The 14,853-nt window shown below is 37.3% G+C and overlaps 1 long non-coding RNA gene across 2 annotated transcripts in view; it reads right to left on the reverse strand.

Moving 5' to 3' along the window:
- Nucleotides 1-580: 580 nt before the first annotated feature.
- LOC122124239 overlaps nt 581-14,853 on the reverse strand; it is a 28,441-nt gene continuing 14,168 nt past the window's right edge. For both annotated transcript variants that reach the window (XR_006150508.1, XR_006150505.1), the window contains 2 exons: nt 4,893-5,037; nt 581-593 (listed from right to left, as the gene is read on the reverse strand). This is a non-coding gene — a long non-coding RNA (uncharacterized LOC122124239). The remainder of the gene's footprint in view (nt 594-4,892; nt 5,038-14,853) is intronic.

Raw genomic sequence — 14,853 nt, forward strand, 5'->3', positions numbered from 1 at the left:
TGAATTGTGTGAAAAATGGAGCATGGAGAGAAAATGGAGGCATTCATTAACTCAATAGAAGAAATGGGAGGAGGGTTCATGGTAAGGCCAATAAGAACCATTAAGTTTCACTGAGTTTGTTTTTTTATCATTTTTTAAATTTTTCTTTAAATTGTTAAAGATAGCCTATGTTCATTATAAAAAAGATAAATAAAACCACAAAAAATATTATATTTTTGTATGTGCCCTTTATTTAGAAGAGACTACACTGTTCATACTTTTCAATACACTGCTTTTAACATAACAATACATTACAAGCATCTTTCCATTCTGTTTACTATTTTACAACTGATATTTACATACATCTGAATAGGTGTATATCATGATTTTAAAACTGAATTGATTTAATTAATTTAATAAAGTATGATAAATTTTTTAAAAAAGTTTTTAAAAAATACCATGGGCTACAAGTATAACTCAAATGGTAGAGCACCAGCTGAGCAAGAAAAATCCCAATACCAGCAAAAATAATAATTAAAGCATACACAGAGGCACGGAGCTCAGTTGTACAGCACCACCCAGCATGCACAAGCCTCTGGGTTTGATCCCCAGCACTGGAGAAGAAAAAAAATAGTAAAAGCACATTTCGCCTTGCTCATCCCTCTAACTGTCTTAAGTTTAATAAGAAGCAGACACTACTGCCAGCTTTTTGTGATCCTTCCATTTTTTTTGGTGACCATTCTATAAATGTTCCAGAAACGTACAAGCACATACATGGTTTTCTTTTTAAGTAGTAAAAATGCACACAATTTTTGTACCTTGCTTTTTTCTTTGCAATCAGTCAAAACATATACCTACTGCTTTTAGTGGCAGAGTGTTCCACTGTATGGATGGCTATACAATACTGCATTCATTCAGTCCCTTTAAATGAACATTTGAAATATTTCCATAACCTTTAAGTGTAAATGTGCATATAGCTGTGTGTGTAACTTTATAGGAAAAATTGCTAGAGAAGCTGGGCACCAGTGGCTCAAACTTATAAACCTACCTACTGAGGAGAACTGAAAATCATAGTTTGGAGGCAGCCTTAATACAAAAGTCGGGGAGACTATTATCTCCAAAATAACTACAAAAAGTACAGAACTGGAAACATAGTTCAACTGTGTCAGTCATAGCAACAAAACTGAGCAAGAAAGCAGAGTACCAATGCTCAAACCTGTAATACTAGCTACTCAGAGGAAGCTGAGACTTGATGATGGTGGTTTGAAGCCAGCCCAGGCAGAAAAGTTTCCATGAGACTCATCTCCAATTAGCTACTCAAAAACCCAAAGTGGAGCTGTGGCTCAAAGTGGTAGAGTGCTAGCCTTGAGCAAGAGCTCAGGGACAGCACCCAGGCTCTGAGTTCAAAGCCCACAGGTGACAAAAGGAAAAAAAAAAAGACTGAGCAAGAATGTGAGGCCCTGAGTTCAAGCACCAGTACTAGGACACACAAACTGCAGAGAAGGAAATTTGAGGGCAAAAAGGTATGTATATATTTTTAAATTCAATAGATTACTACCACAGTGCCCTTCATATAGGTAGCCCTAATTTCCACTACTGCTAACCACAAATGAAAATGTCTATTGCTTTACCTGTGGCTGCTCCACATCTCTCTCCTAACCCCTACTACCACATGCACATACAGTGCACATGAATGAGATCAAGTTCTGGCCAATTAAAGGAAATATGAATGTGTATGGAGATTATCTGTTTCACATCCAGGCCAAGGTAACTGAGAAGGAAGGTACATCCTCTACTCTCTTTTGCAATTCTACCAGAAAGGAACATAAGAGTTCAAGGCCCTAGGGACTGGCAATGTCATAAGATTGAAGGAACTCGGGTGTCTGAACTACCATAAAGAGAAAAAATGTCTATTGTCTAATATACCATGACACTCTCAGGACATGCTAGGGAACGCTGTTCAAGTACTTCAATGTCAATTTTCAATGTTAACTATGACACTGCTCTTAAGAAAGTATTTCCTGGATTACTAACAGTTGCTTTTATCTAAGCTAGATTTGCTATTGATTTATCAAATATGTTTGCCATGCCTGTGGTTTTTTTCTTTCATTATTTAAAGTGACATATTTTATTACTACTTGCCAAAGTTGGAATAACCTCACATTTCTAAAATAAACTATTTCATTTCTATGTTTTACTTTTATATGCTGTTGAATGTTCAGGAATAGCCAGAACAAAATAATAGATTGGAAAATTTCTTAAGCATGATTTATAAATTCTAAATTCCAATTGAAGAAATAAAAAGTATAATAGACTCTTACAAAGAACAAATTTGTGATTTGGATAAGCAAGTTAGTATCACACTGTCTAAAAATAAATAAATAAGAATAGAAACCAAATGAAAAGAGAATGAGAGGGCAAGTCTAGGAAGTCTAACTGGAAATAAAAAGAAGTTCCAGTGAGAGAAGCCCACACTGGAAAAGTATTCTAGACCATACTGGGAAACCTGATCATCAAAACACAATATAAGAAAACTTCTCTCAGGAGGAGACAAGAGTTAATAGGTCCAAAGGACTCAGTATCCTAGATATACCCTAGAGAAATTTCTGAGCTTTAAGAATATAGAAAAACCGGGCTGGGAAGGTGGCTCAGTGGTAGAGCGCTCGCCTTGCATGCTCAAAGCCCTGGGTTCGATTCCTCAGCACCACATAAGCAAAAAGAAAAAAGCCGGAAGTGGTGCTGTGGCTCAAGTGGTAGAGCGCTAGCCTTGAGCTGAAGAGCTGAGGGACAGTGCCCAGGCCCAGAGTTCAGGCCCCATGACCAGACCCAAAAAACAAAAAAAAAAAAAAGAATATAGAAAAACCATAAGATTTCACAAAAGTTACATACAAACAAAACAGGGATGAGGCTATCACTGAAGGACTAAGAAGAAAGGGTGAAGTTTTGGTGTGAACTTGGCAACTGACCTAAGATGGTGACAATACTTAGCTTCTAAGCTAGGCTGGAAGAACAATTTAACATAATCCATAGAAGAATCTTGCACATAGTTCAAGTCCCTATACTTGCATCTGAATCAGTGAGTTGATTATTTTGCAGACTTTTGAGACAGCAAAAGCCTGAATCCTCCCTAGAACTCAATGGAGAACAGGTCTAAAAAAGCTGTATAATAAGCCTACCCTGACACCTCAAATGGGAGCTGAGTCCCATATAAATAACAAGTGAGCTGATGGATAGGAGTCTCCTTAACAAAGAGAACCAGTGGTTATTGGTAATGAAAATGTTGTAGGCTGTCATGAGAAATGGACCTATCAGTGAGTCCATTATCTCCAAAAAGTCAATGGAGCCAGTCACTGGTGGCTCACGCCTGTAATCCTAGCTACTCAAGAGGCTGAGATCTGAGGATCATGGTTCAAAGCCAGCCTGGGCAGGAAAGTCCATGAGACTCTTATCTCCAATAAACCACTCAGAAAACCAGAAGTGGCACAGTGGCTCAAGTGGTAGAGCGCTTACCTTGAGCTGAAGAGAGGAGGGACAGCACCTAGGCCCAGAGTTCAAGCCCCATGACAAAAAAAAAAAAAGTTAATGGAATGAAAAAATTCCACCCATCATTCAAGACCTTCCAAAATGTGACATTGAGGCTTGTCCTCAAAATATTATTTCATTCACACACCAAGTGTTGTCTGGCCACATGTATTCTGTGTCAAAAATCACACTGTGGATCTAACTGTATAAAAGACACATCATGTCCTAACCTCCAAATATTTTCATACAAGAATCATCCAAGCTTCCATGACCCAAATTGGAATGTCTATATGACATAGGAAACCAATTATGTTGTCTAACTTGTGCGTAAAGCTCACTTACAACATGCCTTCCAGTCTCCCTCTACTAAGCCACTTTAACCCAATTACACAAAAAATTAAAAGGTTGACTGTTTTAATGTTGCTAGTAATACAAAATTGAATATTTGAGCTTAATTTAGTCATTTGGGGTTTTTGTTGGAGGGGAGTTGGTTGTTTTTTTGTCGTGGGCCTGAACTCAAGGCTAGCATTCTAGCCCCACTCGTTATTTGGGGACTATTTACCTTACTTTAGCAAGTCTGTGAACTTCTCAGAGCCTCCAAATGTGTACCGCTATCCTCCAGAGTTCTGGAAAAGAATCAGATGAGATCATGTACAGGTGGATAGTCAGAGTATTGTAAAATCTTACACAAATATGAACTATTATTCTTATACTTTACCTGGAATTTCAAATGAGGTTTACAGCCTGAGTTTGTTATTTAAGCTCATTTCCTGAAACCCTTTACATAGCTCAATACTTGTCTAATTTCAGCATTGCCAACATCATATCAATTCTTTTTCTTTTTGTCAGTCATTGGGCTTGAACTCCGGGTCTGGGCGCTGTCCCTCAGCTCTTCAGCTCAAGGCTAGTGCTCTACCACTTGAGCCACAGCACCACTTCCAGTTTTCTGGTGGTTAATTGGAGATAAGAGTCTCACAGACTTTCCTGCCCAGGCTGGCTTTGAACCGCGATCCTCAGATCTTAGCCTCTTGAGTAGCTAGGATTACAGGCATGAGCCACCAATGCCCAGTTATCCTATCAATTCTTAATAGAATTAGACTGTCCTAATGTATACAGCATTTCTTTAGTATTAGAATTTAATGAAGAAGCTCTAATTAACCTTACCAGCCCTGCACTTCCTTTGACATCCTTTACTACCATCACATATTAATTTTAGCAATTTTAATTGGTTTATTACTCTCATGTATATTAACTAGTTTAAACAATTTCCTTGCAATCCTTTACTACCATCACATATTAATTTTAGCAAAGAGATCATTTAATTGGTTTATTACTCTCATGTATATTAACTAGTTTAAACAATTTCCTTGCAATAATATATGTGAACTCACATAACCATAATTCTGTAATTGACCTTAATTATTCCATACTGATTTTTTCTCAGCTAAGAATGAGCCATCAATAACTTCTTCCTCCTATTTCTGGTTTTCCCCAACAGGTGGGTCCTGATCTACTGTTGGACCTAGTTCTTCTTTCCTGAAACAAAATTTGTTTATAAAATATAACCACAAACTAAGAATATTAGTTCCATAAAAATTAATTTCACAACTCTAAAATTTCATTTTGTCCATGTACACATAAAGTATGCATTTATATTTTCTAGAGAATTTTCTCACTACTATATCATAAGAAACATTACCAAACATATTAAAGGCTGGGCTACTGCAAGCTTCAAATTTCTTCAGGGCAATGATGTTCAACATTTAAAAAAAAAAATGGCATGCTGATGAATGTCATTTTATACCAAAACTTATTTTCTTGTGCCTTAATCATTCATATTTATATTAGAGATGCAACACTGAAATTTCCCTTAGATATATACAACACAGAGCATCAGAAAAAAAATTTTATTCGTTGAAATTTTGACTCTTCTGAATAATTCCTTCTAGAAAGAAGTTACATCAAGGAAAACTTGAATGGACTTTGAGATTTACAAATAATCATAACTGTTATCATCAACAGCATACACCCATAAGTATCTTCGAAGAACACACTAGATCCCCCTCCTGTGTTCCTGAATCATAAGAAACCTTGTTTTAATAGACTTAACTTCACTGCCTTTCCATAGGTAGTAATTAAATCACTTCTAAAATGTGAATCTGGTCATCAGAATTACCATAAAAAGTTTCAAATCAAAATTCATACTTAGAAAATCCATAGCTGCTATTTTGTATGAGCAGAGATGAAGACTACTCTACATCATTATAAATAGTTTAAACATAGGGTTCACCTCCTTGTAAATGGAATTATGAAAGTACCTACCATACTCAGTTCAATATTAAGTTTTGTAATAATGGTCTAATTTCATCTCTGTGGCCTTCATAAAAGTAAACTGTGAAACTTTCCCAGTTACCATAGCCTCTAAATTTTCAATAAATCTCACATTTCTTGTCCTGAGAAATGTGTGAACTCTCCTGATAAGGACAGCTTAGCTACAGACCTTCTTTGGTAACCTAATTTTAGATCAGAAGGAGTTAAGAAACTTCGAAGCAGTACTGCATTCCCCTCACTCATCCTAGCAACCAAGGGTAGGATCTGGACCCTCGCCACTAGAGGGGGTGTTTCTTCTATTGGTTTCACTTTCTCCAAGTTTGGCTGACCAGAATTTCTGGTTGAACAAGTAAACCTCAACATCGACATTCTGACCTTTTATTTCCCCCTTAATATGTGGCTTTTTCCCCCTTCTTTTTGGGGGCTCTAGTTTGTTAATTGAAAATTCATTTTTCAATTCCCACTTCTACTATTTACCCCTCATCATACTCCATTGCCTTTCTGCACCCAGACTAACAAGTTACACAGAGCTTATTATAGAGACCTTGACATTAGTACACTGAAAAATAACCACAAAATTCAACTACGCTTGAGTATTTTTTTCTCCAAGTTTTTCTTTTCTTTTTTCACTTACCAGGTTAACATTATTTCATTTGTAGTAATAGCTACAAAAACATGAGACAGTAGGCACAATCTTAAAGAACTCAGTGTCTTTAAGAGGCTTGGCCAAGTTTTCAGGTAGCCAACAGTGAAACTATATGTGAAAACTCAAATTCCCTGGCTCCCAGAACATTTCTGAGTCTATTTCTTCTATGCCAGGAGTAAAAGTGCTGGGTAAAAATGGATTGAATGCCGATCTACTCTTCTTTTTACCACACCATTCTAAAACAAATAGCTATATGGCTGCTTATTTTCTTTAACTATTAATCCTGGAAAACACTATATACTATACTTAGACTGGCCCCCACCAGAAAGTCAAGCCACTCACCAAGTGAGAAATGGATAAGAGATACAAGGAACAGGAGTTGAAGGAGAAGGAAAAGAAGAAAATAAATTATCAAATAATTATGAGGCTAGATGATGTAAAACAGAAGTATGCAAGAGCACTGACCAAGATCAAAGCAAAAAATTACATCAGGATCAGAAATAAAAACTCAAAGCCACAGTGCTCTAGGAGAAATGTTATTTGGTTCATTGCTGTTGTCTGTGAAGAACCTCAGTCTAGGACAGAACCCTAGAAAAGACAGAGACTAAGAAATAGTCACTTAGAATCTACATCTACTTTGTAAAGCCAGAAGAAAGGAGAAAGGAAGAGCCCTGATAAGAAAATTATCAGAATAGGATCACATCCACCTGACATGAATCTGCTTTGGCTGCAAGTGACAAGGTCCCAGACCACGCTGACTTACACAATGAGGAACTGTGTTATCTCACAGAACTGGAAGTTCAAAGAAAAGACCAAGAATAATGCAATCAGCAGTTCAGTAAGGTCATCAATGTTGGGCTTCCTCCATCTCTCTGTTCTGCCATCCTTTAGATTGGCTTCACCCCAAAGCAAATCTCTCTCAGTGCCCCAAGATGGCTAGAAGAGTTCTAGTCACCAAACTCAGACACACATCAGAGGAAGAAGAGGTGCCAGCTCTGTCTTCTCTTTCAGGGTCAAAAAGTCCTTTCCCAGAGCACTTGGTCCCCTCCTGACTTTCTATCTCCCTGACCAGAACAACTTGCAGGTTACTCCTCTCCCTTCACTGACATGGGAAATGGGACTGCTGCTTAGGCTAATCATCTGAAGTGCAATGAATGGGGGGCATCAATCACCATGACCATACAGTGGGTAATTTATAATGATAAGTATTATTGTGATATTGTGTTCACTCCATGACAAATCTATAATTTAATTATACTGTTTCCATGATCTTACCTTCACTCACATCTCATATTTATCACCATAAACTTGCTTATCAGACATAAAACATTTTATTATAACTTTCTTGGTCAATCTACTGTTTTAAAGAAAACATTAGCATGGGCTGGGAAGGTGGCTCAGTGGTAGAGCGCTTGCCTTGCATGCCTGAGGCCCTGGGTTTGATTCCTCAGCACCACATAAGCAAAAAGAAAAAAGCTGGAAGTAGCGCTGTGGCTCAAGTGGTAGAGCGCTAGCCTTGAGCTGAAGAGCTGAGGGACAGCACCCAGATCCAGAGTTCAGGCCCATGACTGGACCCAAAAAAAAAAAAAGAAAGCATTAGCATAACACAGAAAAAAATGATAAGTAGGTTTATCTCCAATACCACCTGGAGGACACAGACATCTAGAACCCCATTTTAAGAAAGATTTTAGCGGGACTGGATCTGAGAACTGAGTGGCATGAGTCATCAGTGGGTATACACATATATCATGGGTTCGGGTAGTATATCTTTGCTCCAGAGGAAATGTCTTCAAATAATTTACCTCCAATGAGGATGAATTTCTCTACTGCAGTACATTTTTATCTTTTAGTAGAGATTCTTCCCTAATCTTTACTCTCACATCTACTTTATATAAATATACATATAACATACATACATCAAGCATGAACTCCAAAAAATATTGAATTAATAAGGCAGAGTTCCACAGGAATTCTGAACCTGGGCTTAGCAAAACAGCAACATTTACAAACTCTCAATTAAAGCAAGCAAGGATGTCTTGGGGACCCAGGAGGGATGCAGACCAAGGCAGAAGAGAGGGATAGAAGGGAAAAGAAAATGGCGACCTAGTCCCAGTTAAAAGTAGACTGGCTCACAACTGCAAAACAAAAGACAAAATCAAACCAAAATTGAATCTTGGACAAAAGTCACTAAATATTGGTGAAGAATGCTTAAATAAATTCTGGAAAATATATACAATAAGCAGAATTGATGTATATGAAATGTGGTTTAAAAGCTGGAGCAAGACAACTATGGTTATTCCTGGTGAAGTAATTTATGGCATTTTTTTTCTTTTGTCCTTCATTCCTTATCTGTATTTTTCTGAGTGTCCTGTACTGTACAAGCACGACCTTTTTAATGAAGGAAAAAGAAAAGCAATAAAGAAAACATGCTTTTATCTTACTGCTAGATGTTTCGATTGTTCCGACTAGCCTCTTACTGCTTTATAGTTCAGATCATTCTTGTCCAAGCATTCTCAAAGTACTGCCATAACTGAAAAGTAACTTTAAGTATAAAAGAAGAAAGTCAAAAATACCTAGAAAATGAGCCAGAAGTACTGGGTTACTCCTACAATCACTGAAATTACCACTACTCAAAACCTAATAATTTAGGATATTCAATTTTTAACAGATCATTGTTTGAAACAATTTTCCAGTTGACCACTTTACTTTCAACTAAAGCATATTTGGCCCAAATTGACTTCAACAAAAATAATTATTAAGTCAAACTGGTAGTGGGCACAGTATACTACCAGTACCAAGGAAAAGTTCGAAGACAGATAAGAAATGGGATCAAAAAGGAAAGGTTCAATAATAAGGAACAGGCAAGATGGCCTGGGCTAGTTAGAAGGCAACAATGCCTGGGGCAATGGTTCAAAGTGGAAGGAAGTCTTTTTATCCACGAGCTCTGAAACAAACCCCAGCAGTCAGGGAGTACAAGTAAGAGATGAAGTGAATTTAGTTCCACCTGCCCACTTAGACCTTCCCTCCTATTAGGACAATGTGGGATTTTTCCCTAGTTCCATAGGAGAAAAACCTTAATTTTTTGTGGTTCAAATGAGAGTACATATTTGCAAAATCATTCAGCTACACTCACATTCTTGGTAATTCAGGTTCTAGAGGTAGCCAGTGCAAGATGAAAACTCTAGTTCTACTTTGCTGTCACATTTTGGTTTCCATTGTAGAATACAGGTGATAAACATACCATACTGTAATCTAAAGTAGAGAAGGCAGAAGAGGAGAATTTACACACAGAAAGGCAACCTGAACAAGACTGCCCCAGGACTAGAGGAACTAAGCAGTATGCCTTCAGCTTTTAGAACAGCTAGTTGGTGGGAGGGAGACAGAGAGATTGACTGTAGACTTAGTTTGTCTTAAAAGACCCAGCATCACACTTAGGATTTCTTTCGCCAATTCTTGCTCCATGAAAACAGACAAGCCTGTGAACAACCTATATCTATTCAAATATTAGCTGCCAGGCTGTTGCTGTGCTAAGAAGGCAGAGGCAGCATGGGGGAAGACATCCTGGCCACTATAGAAAGGAATCTATGGGGAGGAAAACAGAATTGTATTCATATTTAGTCACAGCCAAGAAGGTGTGAAAATGAACTTGATGAATCAGTCTCATTTTTAGTTAAGAAGCAAATAGGAGAGAGGCAGATTATTCACAAATGAGTAACCATTTGGAGAAAAATAAAGTCGGATCTATCCTCCATAAACCAGAAAGGTGGATCAAAATTTTAAACTTGCCAAACACCAGTGGCTCACACCTATAATCCTAGCTTCTCAGAGGGCTGAGATCTGAGGATCTCAGTTCAGAGACAGCCAGGTCAAAAAAGACTGTGATACTCTCATCTCTAATAATCTACCAAAAAGAAAAAGCCACAGAAGGAGCTGTGGTTCAAGTGGCAGATTGCTATCCTTAGGGAAAAAAAGCTCAGGGGCAGTGCCCAGTCCCTGAGTTCAAACTCTAGGATGGCAGCAAAGAAAAATTATTTAACCTAAAATAGAAAACATAAAAGTAGTAAAAGCCTAGAGGAAATAATTTCTTCATAATCTTAAGAATGGAACAAGTTTTTCTAACAATGAAAAAATCCTTAAGTAAAAAAAGACTGACAAATTCAACTCTATTTTTGTTAATACACATAGCAAAAAACATCATAAGCAAAACTGAAAGACAAATGACAATCTGGGGAAAATATGCTGTAGCTCATATTACAAACATATTATAACTCCATAAAATAAACAGTGGTTACTACCATGGTTTCTGAACTACCACCATCTCCCAAAACATGAAGGGTATAAGAGACACTTCAAAAAAAAGAAGAAATAGTAGAGCGCTAGTAACTCATGCCTATAATCTTAGCTATTCAGGAGGCTAAAATCTGAGGATTGTGGTTGACAACAAGCCAGCCAAGGAAGAAAAATCCACATGAGACTCTTGTTTCTAACTAATCACCAAAAAGCTAACAATAGAGTTGTGGCTCAAGTGGTAAAATGCTAGCTCAGAGACAGTGCCCAGGCCCTGAGTTCAAACTCTAAGACAAGAAGAAGAAGGAAGAAGGAAAAAGAAATATAAATATAAATGGATTTTAAAGATATAAAAACATGTTCAAAATCATAAGTGAAATAGAAACAAAACTACATTCATAGTTTTTGCTTACCAGAATGGAAAAAAAATCACAAATTAAATAATGTGTGTGTGTGTGTGTGTGTGTGTGTGTGTGTGCGCGCGCGCGCACCAGTTCTGGGAGCTGTCTTGGACCTCTTGAATACTGTTCCTGAGCTTTTTTGCTCAAAGCTAATGTACTACCATTTGAGCCATAGCTTCTCTTCTAGCCTTTTAATGGTTAATGGAAAATAAACATCTCAAGGACTTTCCTGACCAAGTCTGGCTGTGAGCTGTGATCCTAAAATCCCAGTCTCCTGAATAGCTAGGATTACAGGTATGACCCACTGGCACCTGGCTACATTTTGTTATAAGGAATATGAGTATCAGTCATTCGTCTATATTTGGGGGGAATGGGTAGATTTTACAACCCCAATAGAGGGGTAATTAACATTACTTATCAAACTACTGTGATATTTGCCCTTTAAACCTGCAATTCCACTTCTAAGAATTTACCCTATCAATATATTTGCACAAGGACAGTGCTGGTGGCTCACACCGTAATCTTAGCTACTCAGGTGGCTGAGATCTGCATATTGTAGTTCAAAGCCAGCCTGAGCAAGAAAGTTGGTGAGACCCTTATCTCCAATTAGCCACCAGAAAACTGGAAGTGGCACCAAGGCTCAAAGTGATAGAGTGCTAGCCTTGAGCAAAACAGCTCAGGGACAGTGCCCAGGCCCTAAGTTCAAGCCCCACAACCACCCCCCTCCACCAAAAAAAAAAAAAGAAAAGAAAAGAAAGAAAGAATCTATATAACAAAAACATTGCCAAAGACCAGAAATTTTCCAAATGTCCATCAATATGGGGCTGAATGAAAACGAAATGATGATATATTTACTCAATAATGTGAAAGAAATCTCTGAGATACATTATTAAGTGAATTCTATCTTGGATTTTTTCCAAGCTCTTAAGGAAAGTAATCCAAGATACTGTCAAGGGAAAATGTAGAATAATATATATATATATACATATATATATACATATATATATATACATATATATGTTCTATTTATTTAAAAAGAAGGAATAGAAAATAGAATTTTGCACACCGGCTTGGAAATACATTAATAGGGGACAGAGGTGGAAGGGAAATTTTTCATTACTCAATGTTCTGTTATTTGGATTAGTGAACAGATTATCTTTTTGAAAACTAAGTATTTAAATACTGAGGTAAATACAATTCAAGGAACTAGTTAATACTCTACAGTCTATGGCCCCTCAGTCTATAGGTGGTCCATAGAAAAGACACTAAATAACAAGGCCTTAAATAGCAGCATCTAGAGCTGGAAAGCACAGCAATGGTCACAGATGGAAGTAAACAGATTAATATATGCACTAATGAACAGACTGTATATACATAAAGACAGTAAGGAAAAGAGAGAATACAACCTTGTAAAAAGGGTCACATTAAAATAAAGAGATACCAAGGCATGGTATTACACCTCTGTAATGTCAGTACTCAGGAGGCTGAGGCAAAAGAATCATGAATTTGAGGCCAGTGTGGGCTACATAACACAGTGGGCTACATAGTCTCAAAGGAAAAAAAGGAAGATATATATTATGAATGTATGTATATATGTATGTATGTATGAATGCACATTAAGCAAGAGGTTCTTCAATGTTTGAATCAAAAAGCAGTGTAACAATTCCCTCAGAAATCTGAACTGGTTGAATGCAAACACAGGTGTCACAAAGTGTATAATTCACTGCAAAAGCATGAACTCCTTGCAATGGTGAAAGATGGTAAAGTTAGAGAAGCACGCTGATGTATAGGTCTTCTCTATGCCTCTCTTATGCCTATCTTCTAAGTAAAACTCTCAGAAAGTTCATTAAATCACAGGCTGATAAGGATAAAGAAAAAAGAATATTGAGGGCTGAGAATGTAGCTTAGTGGTAGAGTGCTTGCCTAGCATGCTTGAAGCCCTTGGTTCAAATCCTCAGTACCACATAAACAGAAAAAGCCAGAAATGGCACTGTGGCTCAAGTGGTAGAGTGCTAACCTTGAGCAAAAAGAAGCTCAGAGACAGTGCTTAGGCCCTGAGTTCAAGCCCTAAGACTGGGGGAAAAAAAAAAAAGAATATTGAGTAAAGCTTCCTGAAAACCAGACTTATTCATTCATCAAATGTTTATGCAGTGCCTACTCCATAGGAAGAACTGCTTTAAGGGCACAATAAATTCATCCCCCAAATACACAGGCCCAAGAAAACTGAAACAAAAAGACATTTAAAAGATTTGGAGATAACATCAGCCCCTCTGAAAGGTTGTTTAACACCAGTGCTACACCTGTAATACTGACTACTCAGAACTGTGAATGGAGATTCAAAGGCAGCTTGGGCAGACAAATCTATGATATTCTGCTCTCCACTTAACCAGAAAAAAAGCCAGAAGTAGAGCTGTGGCCCAAGTGGTAGAGAACCAGACCTGAGTAGTAATTAAGCCAAGTGACAGGAAGAGGCCCTGAGTTCAAGCCCCAGTACTGTATATGTATATGTACACACACACACACACACACACACACACACACACACACACACACACACAGGAAAAGTCATTACTATAGAATTAGAGTTAATAAATTTCTAATATTATCCAGTTCTATTGTTTGAAAAATGGTGATTTAACAAGTAAACTTAAAAACAATTTTCAGAAATTAGAAAAAAAAGAGGTTTAATTTGACTAAACTTAGTAAAAATCTTTAAAATACAACTTTCTATTCTCCTTACCACGATTGATAAAACAGGAAAATATAACTGGAAAAGGGAACTAATTCAGAACAGATGTCAGGGAAGAATTTTTCCAGTACTAAACTATAAACATGCGGAATAAATACTGGAAAATGTTATTATGGTAAAAAAAAAAATCAGAATCAGTTACTAATTACATGATCTAAGTAGGAAACCAGATATCTAAATATGTAGAACAAGCCTTTCAAAAATAGCCCTAAATTAATAGACAAACCATGTTTTTACTATCCAAACCTGACTCAGATAATACATAAACCTGAATCTTCTGAAATTTAGATACTTTCTAATGCCTGCAGTCAACTCTTATTTACCCAAATGATGTATCCAACTACAAAGCTAACAAGTTGGCAAAGAGAATTCTCTCTACTCTTGATTACTTTGCCAACATTTTTTTTAACATCTTCAAGTACTTCCTTATGACCTGCTTTAATACTTCACTTTGCCTACACTCAGAGATACAAAAAGCCTGCAACTCCACTATCAACAGGCCTCCTCTAGCAAAACTGGACCCTTCTGTCCCAGCTGCTATACTCTAGCAGTGGCTTATGCCTAGCATGCAGAAAGGGTCAGAAAGAAACTGAAAAGCTGGGTGCTGGTGGCTCATGCCTGTAATCTTAGGTACTCAGGAGGCTGAGATCTGAGGATTTCAGTTCAAGAAAGTCCATGAGACTCTTATCTCCAATTAGCTAAATAAAAAATAGATGTGGAGCTGTGGCTCAAAGTGGTAGAGCTTAGCCTTGAGCAAAAACCTAAGGGACAGAGTCCAGGCACTGAGGTCAAGCCCTATGACCACAAAAAAAGAAAACAAAAAAGAAAAAGACCTGAAGAGGAGTACACAACAGAATCCATTCCAAGAAAGTCTGCTAATTGTATGAAATCAATTTGTGAATCATCTAATATTCAAATGAATTTACAAAGACAAATTC

This window comes from Dipodomys spectabilis, unplaced genomic scaffold (genome assembly GCF_019054845.1).
Source record: "Dipodomys spectabilis isolate Male_0828 unplaced genomic scaffold, ASM1905484v1 ptg000006l, whole genome shotgun sequence".
Classification (NCBI taxonomy): domain Eukaryota; kingdom Metazoa; phylum Chordata; class Mammalia; order Rodentia; family Heteromyidae; genus Dipodomys; species Dipodomys spectabilis.